The sequence below is a fragment of the Procambarus clarkii genome, chromosome 3 (genome assembly GCF_040958095.1).
Source record: "Procambarus clarkii isolate CNS0578487 chromosome 3, FALCON_Pclarkii_2.0, whole genome shotgun sequence".
Taxonomy (NCBI): Eukaryota; Metazoa; Arthropoda; class Malacostraca; order Decapoda; family Cambaridae; genus Procambarus; species Procambarus clarkii.
In genome coordinates, this window is record NC_091152.1 from 7,008,955 (window position 1) to 7,031,855 (window position 22,901).

At 39.7% G+C, this 22,901-nt stretch overlaps 1 long non-coding RNA gene across 2 annotated transcripts in view; it reads left to right on the forward strand.

Annotated features, from left to right (window-relative positions):
- The first annotated feature begins 8,540 nt into the window (after positions 1-8,540).
- The window catches only part of LOC138367387 (uncharacterized), a 133,607-nt gene continuing 119,246 nt past the window's right edge, over positions 8,541-22,901 (forward strand). For both annotated transcript variants that reach the window (XR_011229357.1, XR_011229360.1), the window contains exons 1-2: positions 8,541-9,000; positions 9,338-9,464. This is a non-coding gene — a long non-coding RNA (uncharacterized lncRNA). The remainder of the gene's footprint in view (positions 9,001-9,337; positions 9,465-22,901) is intronic.

A 22,901-nucleotide genomic window follows, 5' to 3' on the forward strand; every position in this document is an offset into this window, starting at 1 on the left:
GATTAATAATTCTAACACGAATTTTCTCAATGTTTCTTACATTTCTTTTCACTGTTGATGGTAACTGAAAAATCAATTCTCCAAAATTCATTTTTATTTCTAGTCTGACGCGACACTTGAATGCGTTTCGTAAAACTTATTACGTTTTCAAAGACTTTAGTTTACACACACACAACTATCACTGAACAGAGTTTAAAACAGCTTCGATTTTATACCTGTATTTTTGTGAGGTGATATGTTACAACAGTTTTGGATGAGGTGAAAACAAACTTTCAACACAAGACAGAACACGAAACCATGGGTATAATATTTTGTAAGTTAAAGGGAAAAAATGGAAGTAACTGCAAAGGGCCTATTGGCCCATATTTCTTGATTCTTCTATATTGGTGTGGAGTCTTGAAGTGGGTAGAATATAGTTGTGCATTAATTGGCTGTTGATTGCTGGTGTCAACTTCTTAATGTGTAGTGCCTCGCAGATATCTAGCCTCTTGCTATCGCTGTATCTATCGATGATTTCCGTGTTTTTAGTTAAGACTTCTCTGGTGATGATCTGGTTGTGGGAAGAGATTATATGTTACTTAATGGAGCCTTGTTACTTATGCATCGTTAATCGCCTGGAAAGAGATGTTGTTGTCTTGCCTATATACTGAATTCTTTGAGGCTTACAGTCCCCAAGTGGGCATTTGAAGGCATAGACGACATTTGTCTCTTTTAAAGCGTTCTGCTTCGTGTCTGGAGAGTTTCTCATGAGTAGGTTGGCAGCTTTCTTGGTTTTATAGTAGATCGTCAATTGTATCTTCTGATTTTTGTCAGTAGGGATAACGTTTCTATTAACGATATCTTTCAGGACCCTTACCTCCGTTTTATGAGCTGTGGAAAAGAAGTTCCTGTAAAATAGTCTAATAGAGGGTACAGGTGTTGTGTTAGTTGTCTCTTCAGAGGTTGCATGGCGTTTCACCTTCCTTCTTATGATGTCTTCAACGAAACCATTGGAGAAGCCGTTGTTGACTAGTATCTGCCTTACCCTACAGAGTTCTTCATCGACTTGCTTCCATCCTGAGCTGTGGCTGAAAGCACGGTCGACATAAGCGTTAACAACACTCCTTTTGTACCTGTCTGGGCAGTCACTGTTGGCATTGAGGCACATTACTATGTTTCTTTAGTGTAGACTGCGGTGTGGAAACCTCCGCTCCTTTCCATGACTGTTACATCTAGAAAGGGCAGCTCCCCATCCTTCTCCATCTCGTAAGTGAAACGCAACACAAAATTCTGCTCAAATGCTTCCTTCAGCTCCTGCAGATGTCCGACATCAGGTACCTGTGTAAAAATGTTGTCAACATACCTGCAGTATATGGCCGGTTTCAAGTTCAAGGTTTCCACACTGCAGTCTACACTAAGGAAACAAACATAGGAATGTGCCTCAATTCACGTTCTGGCTACTAGGTACAACATAAACATATATATATATATATATATATATATATATATATATATATATATATATATATATATGTCGTACCTAGTAGCCAGAACGTCCTTCTCAGCCTACTATGCAAGGCCCTATTTGCCTAATAAGCCAAGTTTTCATGAATTAATGTTTTTTCGACTACATAACCTAACCTAACTTAACATTTTCGGCTACCTAACCTAACCTAACCTATAAAGATAGGTTAGGTTAGGTTAGGTAGGGTTGGTTAGGTTCGGTCATATATCTACGTTAATTTTAACTCCAATAAAAAAAAATTGATCTCATACATAATGAAATGGGTAGCTTTATCATTCCATAAGAAAAAAATTAGAGAAAATATATTAATTCATGAAAACTTGGCTTATTAGGCAAATCGGGCCTTGCATACTAGGCTGAGAAGTGCGTTCTGTCTACTAGGTACGACATATATGTATATATATACTTAATACCGTACTTAGTACCCAGAACGCACTTCTCGGACTACTCAGCAAGGCCCGATTTGCCTAATAGGCCGAGTGATTAACTTTATTTTCCATACATTGTTTCCAATTGGTTTATATGAATTATTATTATTGTATTTTAGTGGCTTCGTGTAGTTACGTGGTGTAGTGGCATGGTGTAGTGCCATGGTGTAAGGCGTGGTATAGTGGCGAGATGTAGTGGCATGGTGTAAGACTTTTTGTAGTGGCGGGGTGTAAGGAGTTGCGTAGTGGCATGGTGTAAGATGTGGTATAGTGGTGTGGTTTGAGGCATGATGTAGTGGTGAGGTGTAGTGGCGTGGTGTAGTGGCATGGTATAATAGCATAGTGTAAAGCATAGTGTAGTGGTGTGGTGTAGTGGAATGGTGTAGTGGCGTGGTGTAAAGTGTAGTGTTGCGGCGTGGTGTGAGGCGTTTTGTAGTTATATAGTGAATGGCGTGTAGTGGTTTGGTATAGTAATGTTGTGTAAGGTATGGTGAAGTAGCATGGTGTATTGGCGTGGTGTAGTTGTGTGGTGTAGTGGCATGGTGTAGTGGCGTGGTGTAAGGCATGGTGTAGTTGTGTGATGTAGTGGCATGGTGTAAGGTGTGTTGAAGCAGCGTGGTGTACGGCATGGTGTAGTGGCGTGGTGTAAGGCGTTGTGTAGTTTTGAGGTGTGAAGTGTGGTGTAGTGGCGTGATTTAGTGGCATGGAATAGGGAGGAGTGTAATGGCGTTGTGTAACGCTTGGTATAGTGGCACTGTGTAGTGGTGTGGTGTAGTGGCTTGGAGTAAAGCCGAGTGTATTGGCATGGTGTAAGGGATGGTGTAAGGCTTGGTGTAGTGGCGAGGTGTAATGGCGTGATATAAGGCGTGGTGTAGTGGCTTGATGAAAGGAGAGGTGTAATGACATGGTGTAGTTGCATGTTGTAAGGTGTGGTGCAGTGGCGTGGTGTAAAGAATGTTGTAGTGGCGTGGTGTAAGGCATGGTGTAGTTGCTTGGTGTAAGGCGTTGTATAATGGTGTAGAGAAGTGGTGTGATGTAGTGGCAAGGTGTAGTGGTATGGTGTAGAGGAGGAAGTAACATTCAAAGAGCCCACCAAAGGAGCCATTTCATAGTGTAGGCAGGACCGTGCTCTGATTAGTGGACGGCGGTCGTGTGCAGCCGTCTTGCGCAACGCCCTCGCGCAAGTCTGGAGATGACCAAAAGGGCCAGAGATGAACAGCACGTGACCCAACATGGACAATGCCTGCCTGGCACCCACTTGTACTTAGGATATGTACTAACTGACTGACTGACGAGACTTTGCCACCCTTTACCATACCTCCCCTGAGAAGCCAGGAATTGCTTTCCCCACCTTCCCCGACGAATACAGCTCAAGGTGAACTATGGTACTAAGTATTATTTCACACCATTATCACAGAACGTGGCGACCCCCTTCACATTGGCGCAGTGAGTAACCGTTCCTACGCAGTGATATAGAAAACCTCTCCACGATATCTGCATTATCGCTCTGCCGACTTCAGTCAAGACGTCATAGTTTTAGACCCCCGCTGGATGTCTTGTTCGCGAACTTTTACATTGGTACTATTGAGCAGAGAGTTCTGGTTGGGTTAGACCTAAAACCCTCCATCTACTGCAGGTATGTCGACGATATATTTATACAAGTTCAGGATTCCGATCAACGGTTGCAGTTGAAGGGGGCGTTATTCCCAAAATATGCAATAAATGAAAACTCGTTCAATTTCAATCAAACTTTTTTGACAAGTTGTATATGAGAGGGGTTTCATTTGGTCCAAGCCTCAGCATCGTAGCATAAACAGAAAGGGAGAAAAAATATATTGAATTATGTGTCAAAAAATTTCCAAAATGGTCAAAAACGATTATCAAACAAAAATGTCAACTGAAATCATGTCTATGACTCTCAGCTATCACAATAGCATATATTAAAAACAAATTATAATTAGTTTTATTAAACAAAATTTCAGTTAAAAAAAAGGCAAATTTTAACCTTTTTTTAAATTTTATCTCTCTCTTTTGTTTATAGAGCGATTTGCATGAAACTTATACACCTGACTACACGTATGTCTATCTGTAAGCGAGCCAATTTTGGAGGAAATTGGTTGATGTTAACCTCAGCCACAGAGGACAACACCTTAGACTTTATTTTTTACTTACTTGAATGTTTATATTACTTGAAAATGAATTTCTTTCATTTTTGTATTTAATTTACATGAAACTTACACATTATATGTAAAGTTTATGTCTCTAAAATCTTATAACAGCGTTTTTTTCCTTAGTTCATTTATTGATTTTATAATAGCAATAAACATGATATATTTGCATAATTTTTGGGGGGGGAACTTAGACTATTTGTATTAGGAAAACTAAAGACGTTTTGGAACAGCCCTTACAATAGATCCATTATTAAATGCTAATGTGTCAGAAAAGTGTCATAGAATGATTATATCTGAAAGGTGTGGTTGTAAACTTACACTTGAAAATGTCGTTGAAAAAAATAAAAAAATTAAAAATCTCCCTTACTATTTAGGCTACAGAACTGAAACTTGGAACAATTGCAGTGCTTTTCACATACAACTAGTCAAAAATAATGGTTGACACTGAACAACAACTTCAGTTTACTACAATGACGGCCCCTGAAGGAAGCTTTCAAGCAAAAGTCAGTTTTAAACTTCAGTGGGGGTAAGCAAGTAACAATTCATTATGGGCGTTGAAGTCACCCGACATGATAATAGGCATGGTGACTACTATTTCAAAGATTGCAGAGAGATGGATATCGTGTTCTCTATGGCTCCTGTATAGATTGAAGATGGACAGCATTGAGTTTCTCATAGTGAGATTAACTTACTTAATTTCGACGTCCTCACCACAGTAAGGCTTGTCTGTGATTGGCGTGGTCTTGATATGATTTCTTACTAGTATTGAAATGCCTCTGATGATACCTTGTGCAATTGGGCTGTGATAACCTTGATACACTGGGATATTGATTGATACTACTTTCAGTCTTGGTAAGTGTTTCTAGAAGTAAAACATTATCAATATGATCCCAGAGAAGCACTGCTCTGAGGGTTTAAGCTTTGTTTTTTAATCCTTGAATGTTCTATTGTATAATCTAGATTTCATGCAAAAACAGAGACATTTATAAGTTTGAGTTCACGTCACTTTACGATTCATCTAACATTATTAATCGTAGGAAGTACCGAAGGATAAAGTAAGGTGATTGATGCGTGACATCTAGTAGTTCACTAGGTCTGCTCTCTTCCCCCTGGGCCCGCTCTCTTCCTTCTGGGTCTGCTATCTTCCCACTGGGTCAATGGAGGACCGTTAAACAGCTGCATGCTCAAAGTTAAATTCATCTGAATGCTGATTAATGGGGTCTGCTCCCGAATGAACACAGCCTAAGGCATATGGAGCCTCCTTAAATTGTCGGTGTGAGTGAATATTGTAATTATCCTTCACTATTCCAGCAAACAATTTAAGGTAGCCACATCGTACCTGGAAAGTGTTTGAAGCAGTGGCAACGTTTGTTTTGTCGTATTAGCTACGTCATTATGTGTGATTGTAAATAGATTGCCACAACTTACTGCACTAAACGTTGGCTAAACAAAATTTTAAACTTTGGGGCAACCTTAAATATTGCATAAAAGTAGTTTTTGTGATTGATTGATAGTATATATAAATGTAGAAATATATAAACAATATATTTCTATATTTAGTAGAAATAAAACATGTGTATAATACAGTTCACATTTATTTTATTCAACATGAGTTCATCATGGTGGTGTGAGGGTGTGGTATGATGTGTGTAGTGTTATAGTGTGGTGTTGTAACGTGGTGTAGTGGCGTGGTGTAGGGGGCATTGTTGGAAATTTTCCGACACTAATACATCATTCTTGTATTATAATACATAATTATTGCATTAACCCATAGTAATTACTAACACTACTAATACTAATATGTAGAATTAATTCAATTAATGTTTCCACTGCGAAGCCATATTTGCCAAATTCTTCCTAGTCAGAGTGACGACGCAAGCGTCGACAGGCTATAACATGAATCTCTCCACATTTAGTTGCATCTAAACAGAGTTTATTTAATTACGTTTCTTTACTAAGGATAATCGTTTATTTAGTTGATTATTTACATAGCATATTATTGCTTACTGAATTCGTTCATTTAGGTGTATTAATAACTACAGTGGAAATTATTATAGTATAAAACGATTCAAACAATATTTCTTATCTTATCTTATATATGCAGTCTTAATAAGCTGACTTGCATTGTGCAAAAATATATTGCACCTTAATACATTTATTAGTGACATATGTACTAGTAACCAGTCCTTACTTCCTTGATTAATTATAAGTAAAATACAATACTTTAAACACGAGAATACTTTGAGCGGACTGCGAATGCGTATCGCAGCCCGGGAGGGGAGGAAGGAGACGCCACTTGTGTGGACGACGCCATATTAGCGGCGTGTTACCAATGTGCAAGAGAAAAGCACCATTGCAAGGAACTTGAGTAGTATCTTTAATTTTCGTTCCTACAGCCACGCTAGCGGTGCCACGTTAATTTCGGCACATCACGCAGTGTCCAAGGAACTAATTAATCAATTCTCCAGCCCGTAACTGACGTCTTATCACGGCAGCTGAAGACGAGGGACCTGGAATCGTTCCTACATCAACGGACACCTGGCCCGTCAACTATTAGTAACCTTTCTTGTAACACTATGATCACATGTTATAGTTTAGGAAATTTTAGGGTAATGTTGAGCCATTACTACAAAAATCCAGTACGTCACCTCTCCAGCAATATTTATTTCTAGCAATTTATATAGGAATATATTATATTAATGTTTGCAGAAGAATTCTGCAGTGACAGATATTTTAGGAAGAATTCCATATGTATTTGTAGCTAGTTACGTTGAAGAGTTCTATATTGTAATTGCCTTTCAACTCCCGGGTCCACGTCAATCATTATCTTTAAGTGATTGTTAAATAATTTTGTCATACATAGGCACTGGTTCTATAATGTCAGTCTTATAAACCCTTTATTTGTTTTCCCTCTTTTCTCAAAAGTGGGTGGTCCTTCGATTATATTATTTTTCATAATTATATAATTCTATATTTGAGTCAAAGCCCCAGATAACCAACAGGCATTGTGTGGTGGTGTGGGGTTGTGTAGTGGCATGGTGTAGTTAAATGATGTAGTAGCATTATGTTGAGGTGTGGTATAGTGACATGGATTAGTGGCATGGTGTAATAGCATGGTGTAGTTGTGTGGATTAGTAGCATGATGTAGTGGCATGGTGTAGTGGCGTGATGTAATGCCATGGGGTAGTGGCATTGAATAGTGGTGTGGTGTAGTGGTATGATATAGTGGTGTGGTGTAATGGCGTGATGTAGTTGCATGGAGAAGTAGCATGGTGTAGAGGCATGGTGTTGATGTGTGGTGTAAGGGCATAGTATAGTATTATTGTGAAGATGCGTAGAGTAGTAGCGTGGTGTAGTAGCTCAGTGTAATAGCATGGTGTAAGGCATGGTGTAGTGGCGTAGTGTACTAGCATGGTGTAGGGAGTTATGTAGTGGCGTGCGGTAGTGGCGTGGTGTAGTGGCGTGATGTAGTTTTGTGGTTTAGTAGCGTGGGGTAGTGGCGTAGTGTAGAAGCGTGTTGTAGCGGTGTGGTGTAGTAGCGTGGTATCATTGCGTGGTGTAGTGGTGTCGTGTAGTGGCATGGTGTAGTGGGGTGGTGTAGCAGTGTGGTGTAGGGGCGTTGTGTTGTTGGGTCGTGTAGAAGTGTGGTTTAGTGGTGTGGAGTAGTGCCGTGGTGTAGTAGCGTTGTGTAGTGGGAAGTGTAATGGTGTAGTGGCATTGTGTAGCAGCATGGTGTAGTGGTGTGGTGTGGTGTAGTGACATGGTGTACTGGCATCGTGTAGAAGCGTGGTGTAGTAGCAAGTGTAATGGTGTAGTGGCAGGTGTAATGGTGTAGTGGCATGGTGTAATAAGATGGTGTAGTGGTGTTGAGTGATGTAGTGCCATGGTGTAGTGACGTGGTGTAATGGCTTGGTGTAGTTAGATGATGAAGTGGCATGGTGTAATTACTTGGTGTATTGGCATGGTGTAAATCATGGTTTAGTGACGAGATATAGTGGCATTGTGTAGTGGCGATGTGTAAGGAGCGTTGTAGTGGAATGATGAAAGGCGTTGTGTAGTGGCGTGGTGTAAGGCGTTGAGTAGTGTCATAGTGAGAGGGGGAAAACTTACGAAAAAATTCTGGAAAAATCGCAAAAATTTGAAAAATTTATAAAAATACTACGTAGTTCAGGCAACACTGTGGTGCAATCCGCATAATGCTATGATATAAATTGATGTATTTATGGTACATTTCCATGCGTAATTGGCCAGAATCTGGTGCCCCGCGGCTGTGGCGCGCAGAAGGTGTTGCGTCGTACGTTCTAAATGTCAAATTTTTCGTAATAATGTCGGAAATAACTCTGTATGTATGAATATAAAATATACACTCATTGGCAACTGTCTCCTCCTGGTGGGGGTGAGTGAGACACAACACCAGCAGTTACATGTTGTGTCCTGTTGAGTGAGGAACCTCTGTCGACGCGCGCTCTATTCTCGCTCCTGAATATTGCATTTCTTGCCTCTACTGCACAATGACATGTAAGAGGAAGAGTCACAAGATTAGAGCAGCAAATCTGGCACTCGCTCGCCGTCTTTATCAGGAAAAGAAAGCCGCTTTAGCGCAAAGACGAGCCAAATCGAGTGAAAAGATTGTGGTTGCCTCTCAGCTGTGAGGCGTGACGCACCCCTACTGACTCACTTTTCCTCGACCCTCCTCACACACCTTCCTTGACTAATGAGTATGATATAACTGATTGATACTTCAGTAGAAAGGAGAAGGTGATGTAGAAACCAACGACACGCACCACCAAGCCAAGACAGGCTTCTGAGGAAGGTGATCCCAGGAAGGGGACAGGTGCCTATTAGTGCCCATTGCAGTGCCACCTTGAGGACCCACAATTCGGACCAATTACAATAGGTTAGTATGTTTTAGTGTTATAATTGGGTATTTTGTAATAAATAATTGTAATATATATGTGCAGGCATATATATATATATATATATATATATATATATATATATATATATATATATATATATATATATATATATATATATATATATATATATAATATACATATATATATATATACATATATATATACATATATATATACATATACATATATATATACATATACATATATATATATACATACATATATATATATATATATATATATATATATATATATATATATATATATATATATATATATATATATATTTTTTTTTTTTTTTCCGTTTGTTATCAGGGAATTTGCATGGAACTTACACACCTTGCAGAACGGATGCCTATCTGCAAGGGTGCCAATTATGAACGAAATCGGTCGACGTCAAGCTCGGCTACAGGTGGCCAAACTTTGATCATATTTTACTCAGGTGAGTAATTTACAATTTCAAGGTGTGTCATAGATTTCATTTATTAATCAATTTACATGCAAATTACAGCTTATATGTAGAGTGCTTCTTCAAACCTATCTAGACATTTTAGTCCAAAGTCCATTTGTTGATTTTATAAAAATTTATAAACATCATGTATTGCATATTTTTGGAAGGGGAACTTTGAATAATTGTATTATTGCACTAAACACTTTTTTGATAAAACTGCTTGTAGAAATCCTTTATTATATGCTAGTGTGATATCTGAGTGTTATAAAAATGATTTTAGTTAACACATGTGTTCCCTGAGAGTTTTTGAAAATGTTGAAAATTCGTTGCATAATACGTTATGCATTTTTTTCTCCTTTTCTATTTACGGTGTGATGCTGAAACTTGGCCCAGTTGCAGCCCTTTCCTTCACCATTTCGCAAATAAATTTTGAAGAACATTGAATAACTTTTAATTTCACCCCAATATAAGGCCTATAGTGGCGTGGTGTAGTAACGTTGTGTGAGGAGTGGTGTAGTAGCATAGTGTAAGGCATGTAGTGGCATGGTGTAGTAGCGTTGTGTAATGGGTGGTGTAGTGGTGTGGTGTAAGGCATAGTGTAGTGGCATGATGTAAGGCGTGGTGTACATGAATGGTGTAAGGCATGGGGTAGTTGCATCTTGTGGTGGCGTCGTGTAAGGAGTGGTGTAGTGACGTGGTGTAGTGGCGTGGTGTATGGCATGGTGTAGTGGCGTTGAGTAAGGCGTGATGTGGTGTAGTTGGTGTAGTTGCACCACACCATGGCCCAGTTGCACCATGTTAGTTGTAGTTGCAACTACACCAACATGGTGTAGTTGCATCGTGTAAGTCATGGTGTAGTGGCGAGGTGAAGTGACATTATGTAGTGGCGTTGTGTTAGGCGTGGTGTAATGGTGTGATGATGTGGCATCGTGCAATGCATTGTGTAGTGGCGTGGTGTAAAGCATGGTGGAGTGGCTTGGTGTTCTGGCATAGTGTAAGGAGTTTCGTAGTGACGTGGTATAGTGGCATGATATAAGGCATGTTGTAGTGGCGTGGTGAAAGGCGTGGTGTACTAAAGTGATGTAGTGCTGTGGTGTAAGATGGAGCATCGTTGAGTGGTGTAAAGTGGAGTGCAGTGTCGTGGTGTAAGGCGTGATGTATGGCATGGTGTAGTGGCGTGATGTAGAAGCATGGTGTAGTAGCATGGTGTAGTGGCGTGATGTAAAAGCATGGTGTAGTTGCATGGTATAAGGTGCGTTGTAGTGGCATGGTGTAAGGTGTGGTGTAGTGGCGTTGTGATAGGCGTTGTATAGTGTCGCAGGCATAGTGGCGTAGTGGTGTGAGGTGTGGTTTAGTGGCATGGAATAGGGAGGAGTGTAATGGCGTGGTGTAAGGCTTGGAATAGTGGCTTGGTGTAGTGGTGTGGTCTAGTGGCATGGTGTTGGGTAGTGGAAGTGTAAAGTTGTGTGGTGTAATGGCGTGGTACGGTGTTGCTGTGAGGCGTGGTGTAGTGGCATGGTGTAGTGGTGTGGGGTAGTGGCCTGGTGTAGTCGCATGACGGAGTGGCATTATTTAGCAGCATGATGTTGAGGTGTGGTGTAAAGGTGTGGTATAGTGGCATGGTGTAGTGGCATGGTGTAGTGGTGCGGATTTGTGACAAGGTGTAGTGGCATGGTATAGTGGTGTGGTGTAGTGGCGTGATGTAGTGCTGTGGTGTGGTGGCATGGTATAGTGATATGGTGTAGTGGCATGATGTAGTTGCATGGTATAGTTGTGTGGTGTACTGGTGTGATGTAGTTGCATGGTGAAGTAGCGTGGAGAAGTGGCATGGTGTTGAGTGGTGTAATGGTGTGGTATAGTATCATTATGAAGTAGCATGGAGTAGTGGCGTGGTGAAGTAGCTTGGTGTAATAGCATGTTGTAGGGTGTGGTGTAGTTGCGTGGTGTAGTATCATGGTGGTGTAGCATGGTGTAGGGTGTTATGTTGTGGTGTTGTGTAGTGGCTTGGTGTAATTGCGTGGTGTAGATGTGTGGTGTAGTAGCGTGGTGTAGTGGCATTGTATTGAAGCATGTTGTAGTGGCGTGGTGTAGTAACGTGGTAATGTTGCGCGGTGCCATGGCGTGTAGTGGCGTGGTGTAGAGGTGTGGTGTAGTAGCGTGGTGTAGTGGCATTGTGTAGTGGCATAGTGTAGTAGCATGGTTTAGTGGCGTGGAGTAGTGAAATGGTGTAGTTGTGGGATATCTGGGGCGTGACTCAATTATTTAATTATTTAATTTAATAACGAAGGACCACCCACTTTTGAGAAAAGAGGGAAACTAATAAAAAGTGATCATTAGAAAACACAAGGAAGAACCAGTGTCTATGGATAGGTATTAGAAAGAATAATCACTTAAATAAATAATGGACTGTATGATTAATTAACTAAAGTCAGAGCCTCAAACACCTACATTGGGGGGGGGGGGGGGTATTGCTAGAACTTCATATACGTCTAGGAACTAGTGTGGTTCGTCACCACTTCATTGTTAAGTAAATAATATTATGACCTAAATTATTATAGAATCAATAGGTAAATTCAAATAGAGAATATTAATGATTATTAAAATTAAAGAGCAATCATCTAAGTAAACACACCAATTTCCAATAATCATATGGTAAAATATTCGATATGATAATCTTGTGAATTTGTATAATAAAATGGAATAATTAAATGTGTACAAAAAGTTTTAGCTTTAAGACGATTTCTATGACATCGTTCGTGCTTCGTCCTCGTGATCTCAGGATCTCCACATAGAAGCCATTAGAGGTGAATAACACGAATTCAGTTAACGACTCGTTGACTCCTCACATACAAGCTGTAATTTAAAGGATATTTCATAGCATTGAACTAGGCTACTTAGATCTCAATATTTATGAAAACAGAGAATAAATATTAATGCGGTACTAACGTTGGGTTTGGTGTCGCCCCACTATATAACGACACACTACCCACGAAATATACAATCTCTAATGATACATCAAGAAAGAAAATATACTTAGCATGAGCGCAGTAACTGCTGAAGTCTGCTGATATCGCGTCTATCAGTCCCAGACTTCCACGGTGTTGTACACGTGATTGAGGGTTTTGGTTTGATTTTCGACGCGTTATTGATTGGCCGAGCACTATGGAGCACGTGGAAGAATAATTATTCATTATTAGTTGGGTATCAGTGTAATTCTTGCTGATAACTCTCCAACAACACGTGTCTCGCCACTGACGCCAAGACTTTCCGTTCTCTAAGCACGCTGGCTCCACAATCCACAATGGCGTCTCCTCTTTCCCCAACCCGCGTCCCGCATTCACCACAGAAATTATTAATCACGAATAATACTATTTCGTGCAATTGTGGTTGAAATACTTTAATAAGGACTGGGTTGTGATTCTAGGGATTTAAATATTATCGCTTTCTCGTCTTATGGTGTTAAATGAGAAATGGAGAAGATTTTAGTTTTCTCCATGGCATTCACGCGTGACAGAAAAACTATTACTTGATAACAATTGTAACTAAAAACTCTCGATTTAGAATTATTTGGGAGTTATGTTATCCGCAATTAATTATCACACAGAATATTGATGATTTTAGAGAACCACATTCAATTCTCTAATTCATTGGTAATAAATGTGTTTAACTAGACATTATCTGACGCAATGTTGGTGCTCTATTTCGTAAGAATTCTAGCATTAATACGCAGGTATAATGGTTAGTTTATGTTGACACTACTGTTAGTAAATTTAGTGACTACTGTAGTTAGTATATAATAACAATGATTTATTATAATACAATAGTAGTGTATTAGTGTTGGAAATTTCCAACATCTTGAGGTTATCTTGAGATGATTTCGGGGCTTATAGTGTCCCCGCGGCTTGGTCCTCGACCAGGCCTCCACCCCTAGGAAGCAGCCCGTGACAGCTGACTAACACCCAGGTACCTATTTTACTGCTAGGTAACAGGGACATAGGGTGAAAGAAACTCTGCCCATTGTTTCTCGCCGGCGCCTGGGATCGAACCCAGGACCACAGGATCACAAGTCCCGCGTGCTGTCCGCTCAGCCGACCGGCTACAACATAACTCCGGGGGGAGAATTCTCGGGTCGCAATGCAATGTTGAGTACTGACATACCTATTCCGAAGTTAGTATTAATGTTAGTATGTTAGTACACACATAACGGATGTCCCATAATTGTCAAGGACATACAAGAAATTTGAGTCTTGTAAAAAAAATCATGTTGAATGGAACATGGTATTGTGAATCATCTAAAGTTAATGACTAATAAAGCCTACAATATACTCTATGACTGGTATCGCTATAACATGTAACTTTTATGTTACTAAGTCTTAAAGTTTTGCAAACTCTTAGATACTCTAGACGAAATAATGTTATTGTTAATAGCCTATACAAACAAATTAAGGATTAAACATTGAAATATTAAATGATTAAGTTATCGGTAATCAAGAACTCTCTAACGCTTACAATAAACTCAACAACTAGGGTCGCAGTGACATGTAATGGTGTATTACGTAGCTGCTGAATTGTAGGCAAACTCAGAAAAAGTTCCTAAGAACTGATAGCATTATTGTATAAGTTGTATTCTACATTATTATACAATAAAGCATTATTGGGTCATTCAAGATCAAGGAGACCTTGACACTACAGTAAGGTCACTGTCTAGGGTCGTTGTGACTTGTAACTATTTGGTTACTAGACAATAACATCACGCAGCATCATGATCACCCCAAAATCAAATGAGGAAATTTGTTTTAATATGCACTGCCGTGCAGTAGTCATTCTGACTGATGGTATAACTAATTTGCTAACTAGCTAAAATAGTGTAATATTAGAGAACTGAAAAGGTTTGTTCATTAAAATCAAGGAAGATTCTGAGTCGACAGTGAGATTAGTAGCCTAGTCATTCTGACTTATGAGCTAATTGAATTGCAGCTCATAGGCTTGACACTGTAAACTCATTAATACATCCTCAACGTTTAGATGAAAATTGAGTTTATTAAGTCAGTCTCTATAAGTATAGTCAACTGTATTTAATTGTGAGTACAGACTAGGCTAGTACTCAGTTGACACTAACTAAAGTCCCTAAACCTACCTAAATTAATGGTTTAAATTTCTAACCTACCTAAGTAGAGGACTAAGCTAATTGTGATAACTCACTAATTCTTAGTGGAGTTACTCTAGCTAAATTGTGAGCAATAATGTACTCAAATTAACATTGGGAGCTGTATTGAGCTCGTGAACAGGTTGAGCTATATTGAGCTCGTTAACGGAGTGAGCTATATTGAGCTCGTTAACAGGTTAAGCTATATTGAGCTCATTAACAGGGTGAGCTATATTGAGCTCGTTAACAGGTTGAGCTATATTGAGCTCTTGAACAGGGTGAGCTATATTGAGCTCGTTAACAGGGTGAGCTATATTGAGCTCATTAAGCATGTTAATTAACAATGCTGATGTTTAATGATAATGCATTAAACAAAGGGAAACCTAAGGTTGCTGGAAATTTAATTACTGCTACGATTAATCCTATTCAAAGATAATTTATAACATTTTCCCAACCTAAACGTTTCACAGGTTATTAGTTCTCTGTAGACTCACTCACGTATTGGTAAGTTTGCAAGTTTGTTCGTGCTGCGCTCCTACAACAATTAAGCAGAAACGAAAAAAAAACTCAAACAAAAATTGATGCAAGTATTTTCACTAACTCTTAGTGCAGAAAACATTGTATTAATAAGGTTTTCTTGGCAAACCTCAAGCGCAAGTATTTTGGACCTTGGTCCTAGTGAATTTATAATCATAGAAGTTGCTTGATGACTTCATAGTATTGCTAAATTCAGGAAATGCTAGATGCATTGAGTGCTAGATTCTCTAGCCTAATATTATTAATTACCTAGGGAGTGCTAGATTCTCTAGCCTAATATTATTAATTACCTAGGGAGACTGAGTGTGGTCAATTATTACTTGTCGAGAATAATTCTAGGTCTGCAGTGGATTCAATGGCCTGGTCACTGTGACTTGTACTTGTTTTGGTACGGACCACTGGTTTTCTACTGAGAGCTATGAAACATCTCGGCGAATACTAATTGTACTACATTCAATCTGAGTTTATTACTCAGCTGTGTTTCTCATTTTAGCTTGCTGCTGGAGAATTGATTTACTGCCGACTAATTTATTATTGTTGGCAGGCCTAGGCTTGTTCACATTCAGAACTTTACCGGTAAGTAAGTAGCCACCTGCAGATCGGAGCATATTCATGCCCAATCGTTTAACATGTCCAGTTATGAACTGGTAATAGTAGTCTGCTCCTACTAGTACATCTACATTGTTAAGGCGGTCAGACGTTACCTTGTTGTCAGCCAAATTAATTTCACGTTCCTGCAGGAAGTGGGCTGTGTACCCCAGACACTTAATATTTAGGTCAAAAGGTATTTGATCTACAACAATGGCTTGGACAGCCTTGACATGACTATCTAGTCGTACAAATGGTTGAACTACTGAGTATTCATGGGTTCCTCGATTTATCATGAACCCTGACAAGTTTAATTTTACCTGTCTGGTTGGTTGTAAATTGAGTGCCTCTGCCGCTTTCTGAGTTATGAAAGTTCTCTGGGAACCTTGATCAAATAGTCCACGAGTGGTGATCTTGGCTCCTTTGTTCTTTACTTGAAGTTGGGCAGTAGGCAAAGCAGCATCCACTTGAGATGCTTGTGAAATTACGCTGTACACATCTCGCACCTTGCAGCACAGTACTGGTGTAGATTCTCTACCTCCTATTCTAGGATTGACATAATTTGTCCTAACTGATTTGCACAGTGCAGCATGATGCTTGCCCCTTCTACACCTATTGCAGGTGTTCAGTGGGGTGTCACAGCTATCAACATTATGTGATTTGAGACACCTAGTACATTTGTGTAACTGTTTGAGTCGTCTGACTCTTGTGTTTCTATTAAGGTAATTAGTACATTTGTACAGAAAATGTTTTTGATTGCAAAACAAGCACATTCCCCATCCTACAGCCCGTTTAGGGGTTACCGGTTTAGGTAAAACAGTAACTGCAGGTTGAGATGGTTTTGCTGCTTGCATTTGCTTGTTATTTATTCTCTTGTGAGTACTTGGTGTACTCTGGGGAGCCATTACTGGGCTCTTGTGAGTGCTCTTTGGACTATTAGGTCTCTTAGGAGCACCTGTGGGGCTCTTAGGCCTTACTGATGAATCAGTGTTTGACTTATTGTTATCACATCGATAATTAGTACCCTTATTACCTGGTGACAGTGTCACTTTAGGAGGTCCAGGTAAGAAAACAGATGTGGGTACAGTTTCGGTGCATTCAGAAGAGGCATTAAGTGCCTGGCTTGCTGAATAATTGCTTATATTGCGCAAACCTGTAAATATATCCTGCACTGACAGGACATTACCATTCTGGTATACATATAATTTATTGAGTGTGTCACCAGACAATTTTCTCTGGATGATTATTTTAGTCATCCACTCAGCAGTTGGGTGATCCACCTCTTTACTGAAGAAATTTAACAGTGACTCAAGCTGAAAACTAAAGGCTTGTAAAGAGTCAACTGAGTGTTCTGGTGGAGACAAATCTAGTAATTGGTGTACAAGGTTTATAACAGTCTTCTCATTGTTAGCACTTACTCTAGAAGGCTGGTGCGAGTAATTGTGACCATTACTTGTGTTGCTTAAGGCTTCTTTCTTAGCCTCAGCTTTAATTACAGCTTCGGCTGCTGCTGCAGCATTAGCTTTATCATTTTCTGGTTCAGATTCACTGATTATTACAGCTTCACTAAGAGTTTCATCTGCAGCTTCACTTGTTTCTCTGGGTTCCTGTGAGGAGCTAGTTAATTCAGTAGCCTCATGCATTGAATTTATAGAATCCAGGGAACATTGAGAAGAGCTGTCTGAAAATTGATCAGACTCTGTAAATAAATTATTACGTGAAGTTGTATTGGATGAGATGGTAGAAAATGAAGGTTGAACTTCAGTTGTTGATCCTGTGTAGTGATCAGGATTGATTAGAGGATTCTCCTCATTTTGAGGTAGCTCATGTATTTCATCTGAGCTGGGTGCTTGCTAGGGTGTAGGTCTACTACAAAAATGTTCTATACACTCAGGAACATTTTGTGTCGCAGGCACTTTGTTATATTGATCTAACTTGTCTTGAATGTTATTTTCATAGTTGGCAAGATCAGATTCTATCAGACGCAATTCGTCTGGGTCAGTATTACTGCTAAGGAGTATGTTCCTATAAGACTCGATTATATTCTTCACCTGGACATATTTTTGGCTAGCCACCTTTGTGGAAATGTTTAGCTCGAAGAAGTCAACTGAGTTGGTTCCTAAACAGTTGTCACATTTGTCAAGTAGTCTTGATAGGTGATTTTGAAGACCTCTCAGGTCAATACAAGTTCTCCTTAACTGTTCAGGAGTAGCCATTCTGGCTGTAAGTTTGAGCCTTATAGGGCTTATATAGCTACTTGGACAGCTATGGTACTTGCTCCTTTATGTAGAGCAGGTATAATTATTGACAGCCTGATATTTTCTTGAGGCTGATTGTAATTTACCTCATTTAGAGGTTAGCTACCTACCTAATAATAAGCAACTAAGATTTGAGTGATACCTTGGTCTCACTACAGGTGTTCCTTAGCTTAGCTCTTCAAAATCAGCCTTGGATGGGTAGTGAACTTACAGTAACACTCAAAGATGTACATAGAAATATATAATAAAATATAATTACACAATAAATGGTTAATCCCACCCATTCGGGTCAGCACTACACAAAATAATAAGGCACCAGCACTGTCTAACAGTACTAGTTAGGTAATAATCCTACCTATTAATGCAGCTAATGGTATAGACTGAATTTGTACAAATCTTAGTACCGTGTCAGTCTGAAATATCCTACCTCTGTTGGGTTGGCATAATAACTACAATAAATGTGGTGCAATAATGTGTATATAGTGCTATGTTTTTGGATTTTGTAATTTAATATAATATATGCACTGGTAGAAATTATGTGTATAAGAAATTAAATGAACACAAGAGAATTAATAGTGTTTGGCAAGTATTCTACTGCCGTAAATAATATTTAACTCCTGAATGTACTTCCTAATTGTGGAATCTAATGTTATCAGGGTTAGTAATGATTAATTAGTATGGGATCAGCAATTTGTATTAGTATACTGGATCCTAAATGTTAATGAATCCACTGACTTGAGTGAATCAGTAATTATGAATTGAATTTAGGCTCTAATGGACAGTCTGCTGACAGCCGTATATTGAAATATTTGTATAGCCCAATAATGGTTAACACATAATTGGTGTTAGTGATAAATTAATATACATGTTATGAGCTGTTGCTCCTGGTGACATGAAGATTCTTACCTCAGTATGAGGTATAGGTCTAAGTGTTGTGGGTAATTGACTTTGTCCCACGAGTGCTACCTTATACATGAGGTATAAGTAGCAAATAAATTGGTGTGAATTAGGCTAACCTATGTGTTACACTGCCGGTAGACACAATTAATAAATGTGGTTAGTCTAGACTACTTCACACGGTGATTAGTTATTACTAATTAGTATGTATCCGGTTCGATAAGGACCAAAATGTGTGATATCTGTGGCTTGACTCAATTATTTAATTATTTAATTTAATAACGAAGGACCACCCACTTTTGAGAGAAGAGGGAAACTAATAAAAAGTGATCATTAGAAAACACAAAGAAGAACCAGTGTCTATGGATAGGTATTAGAAAGAATAATCACTTAAATAAATAATGGACTGTATGATTAATTAACTAAAGTCAGAGCCTCAAACACCTACATTGGGGGGGGGGGGGGGTATTGCTAGAACTTCATATACGTCTAGGAACTAGTGTGGTTCGTCACCACTTCATTGTTAAGTAAATAATATTATGACCTAAATTATTATAGAATCAATAGGTAAATTCAAATAGAGAATATTAATGATTATTAAAGTTAAAGAGCAATCATCTAAGTAAACACACCAATTTCCAATAATCATATGGTAAAATATTCGATATGAAAATCTTGTGAATTTGTATAATAAAATGGAATAATTAAATGTGTACAAAAAGTCTTAGCTTTAAGACGATTTCTATGACATCGTTCGTGCTTCGTCCTCGTGATCTCAGGATCTCCACATAGAAGCCATTAGAGGTGAATAGCACGAATGCGGTTAACGACTCGTTGACTCCTCACATACAAGCTGTAATTTAAAGGATATTACGTAGCATTGGACTAGGCTACTTAGATCTCAATATTTATGAAAACAGAGAATAAATATTAATGCGGTACTAACGTTGGATTTGGTGTCGTCCCACTATATAACGACAGACTACCCACGAAATATACAATCTCTAATGATACATCAAGAAAGAAAATATACTTAGCATGAACGCAGTAACTGCTGAAGTCTGCTGATATCGCGTCTATCAGTCCCAGACTTCCACGGTGTTGCACACGTGATTGAGGGTTTTGGTTTTATTTTCGACGCGTTATTGATTGGCCGAGCACTATGGAGCACGTGGAAGAATAATTATTCGTTATTAGTTGGGTATCAGTGTAATTCTTGCTGATAACTCTCCAACAACACGTGTCTCGCCACTCTGACGCCAAGACCTTCCGTTCTCTAAGCACGCTGGCTCCACAAGCTGGCTCCACAATCCACAATGGCGTCTCCTCTTTCCCCAACCCGCGTCCCGCATTCACCACAGAAATTATTAATCACGAATAATACTATTTCGCGCAATTGTGGTTGAAATACTTTAATAAGGACTGGGTTGTGATTCTAGGGAATTAAATATTATCGCTTTCTCGTCTTATGGTGTTAAATGAGAAATGGAGAAGATTTTAGTTTTCTCCATGGCATTCACGCGTGACAGAAAAACTATTACTTGATAACAATTGTAACTCAAAACTCTCGATTTAGAATTATTTGGGAGTTATGTTATCCGCAAATAATTATCACACGGAATATTGATGATTTTAGAGAACCACATTCAATTCTCTAACACATTGGTAATAAATGTGTTTAACTAGACATTATCTGACGCAATGTTGGTGCTCTATTTCGTAAGAATTCTAGCATTAATACGCTGATATAATGGTTAGTTTATGTTGACACTACTGTTAGTAAATTTAGTGACTACTGTAGTTAGTATATAATAACAATGATTTATTATAATACAATAGTAGTGTATTAGTGTTGGAAATTTCCAACAGTAGTAGCATAGTGTAGTGGCAAGTGTTATGGTGTAGTGGCATTGTGTAGCAGCGTGGTGTAGTGGTGTGGTGTAGTGTTGTGGCATTGTGTAGAAGCGTGGTGTAGTAGCAAGTGTAATGGTGTAGTGGCATGGTGTAATAGGATGGTATAGTGGTGTTGTGTTATATAGTGGCATGGTGTAGTTACGTGGTGTAATGGTTTGGTGTATTTACATGATGTAGTGGCATGGTGCAATTACGTGGTGTAGTGGCATTGTGTAAGGAGTGGTGTAGTGGCGAGGTGTAGTGGCATGGTGTAGTGGTGTTGTGTAAGGCGTGTTGTAGTGGCATGATGTAAGGCATTGTGTAGTGGCGTTGTGTAAGGAGTGGTATAATGGCATAGTGTAAGGCATGTAGTGGTGAAGTGTAGTAGCGTTGTGTAATGTGTGGTGTAGTGGTGTGGTGTAAGCTGTAGTGTAGTGTCATGGTGTAAGGCGTGAGGTAGTTGCATCATTGGTGGCGTCATGTTAGGAGTGGTGTAGTGACGTGGTGTATGGCATGGTGTAGTGGCCTGGAATAAGGCAGAGTGTATGGTGCGGTGTAAGGCTTGGTGTAGTGGCATGGTGTAGTGGTGTGGTGTAGTGGCCTGGTGTAGTTGCATGACGTAGTGGCATGATTTAGTAGCATGATGTTGAGATGTGGTGTAAAGGTGTGGTATAGTGGCATGGTGTAGTAGCATAATGTAGTGGCATGGTGTAGTCGTGCAGAGTTGTGGCAAAGTGTAGTGGCATGGTGTAGTGGTGTGGTGCAGTGGTGTGATGTAGTGCCGTGGTGTGGTGGCATGATATAGTGATATGGTATAGTGGCATGATGTAGTTGCATGGTATAGTTGTGTGGTGTAGTGGTGTGATGTAGTTGCATGGTGAAGTAGCGTGGTGTAGTGGCATGGTGTTGTTGAGTAGTGTAATGGCGTGGTATAGTATCATTGTGAAGTAGCGTGGAGTAGTGGCGTGGTGAAGTAGCTTGGTGTAATAGCATGTTGTAGGGCGTGGTGTAATTGCGTGGTGTAGTGTCATGGCGTAGTAGCATGGTGTAGGGTGTTATGTAGTGGCGTGGTGTAATGGCATGGTTTAGATATGAGGTGTAGTTGGGTGGTATAGTGGCATGGTGTAGAAGCATATTGTAGTGGCGTTGTGTAATAATGTGGTATCGTTGTGTGGAGCCGTGGCATGTAGTGGCGTGGTGTAGTGGTGTGGTGTATTAGCGTGGTGTAGTGGCAAGTGTAATTGTGTAGTGGCATGGTGTAATAGGATGGTATAGAGGTGTTGTGTTATGTAGTGGCATGGTGTAGTTACGTGGTGTAATGGCTTGGTGTATTTACATGGTGTAGTGGCATGGTGTAATTAAGTAGTGTAGTGGCATTGTGTAAGGCGTGGTGTAGTGGCGAGATGTTGTGGCATGGTGTTGTGTAAGGCGTGTCGTAGTGACATGATGTAAGGCATTGTTTAGTGGCGTTGTGTAAGGAGTGGTGTAATGGCATAGTGTAAGGCATGTAGTGGTGAAGTGTAGTAGCGTTGTGTAATGTGTGGTGTAGTGGTGTGGTGTAAGCTGTAGTGTAGTGTCATGGTGTAAGGCGTGGTGTAGTGTCATGGTGTAAGGCGTGAGGTAGTTGCATCATGTGGTGGCGTCATGTTAGGAGTGGTGTAGTGACGTGGTGTATGGCATGGTGTAGTGGCCTGGAATAAGGCAGAGTGTATGGTGCGGTGTAAGGCTTGGTGTAGTGGCATAGTGTAGTGGTGTGGTGTAGTGGCATGGTGTAAGGCCGAGTGTAGTGACGTGGAGTAGTTCTGTGTAGTAGTAGCGAGGTGTAGTGGTGTGGTGTAGAAGCATTTTGTAGTGACGTGGTGTAGTAGCGTGGTGTAGTGGTATTGTGTAGTGGCATAGTTTAGTAGCGTGGTTTAGTGATGTGGATTAGTGCCGTGGTGTAGTAGCGTGGTGTAGTGGCATTGTGTAGCAGCGTGGTGTTGTGGTGTGGTGTGGTGTAGTGGCATTGTGTAGAAGTGTTGTGTAGTGGCAAGTGTAATGGTGTAGTGGCATGGTGAAGTAGGATGGTGTGGTGGCAAGTGTAATAGTGTAGTTGCATGGAGTAATAAG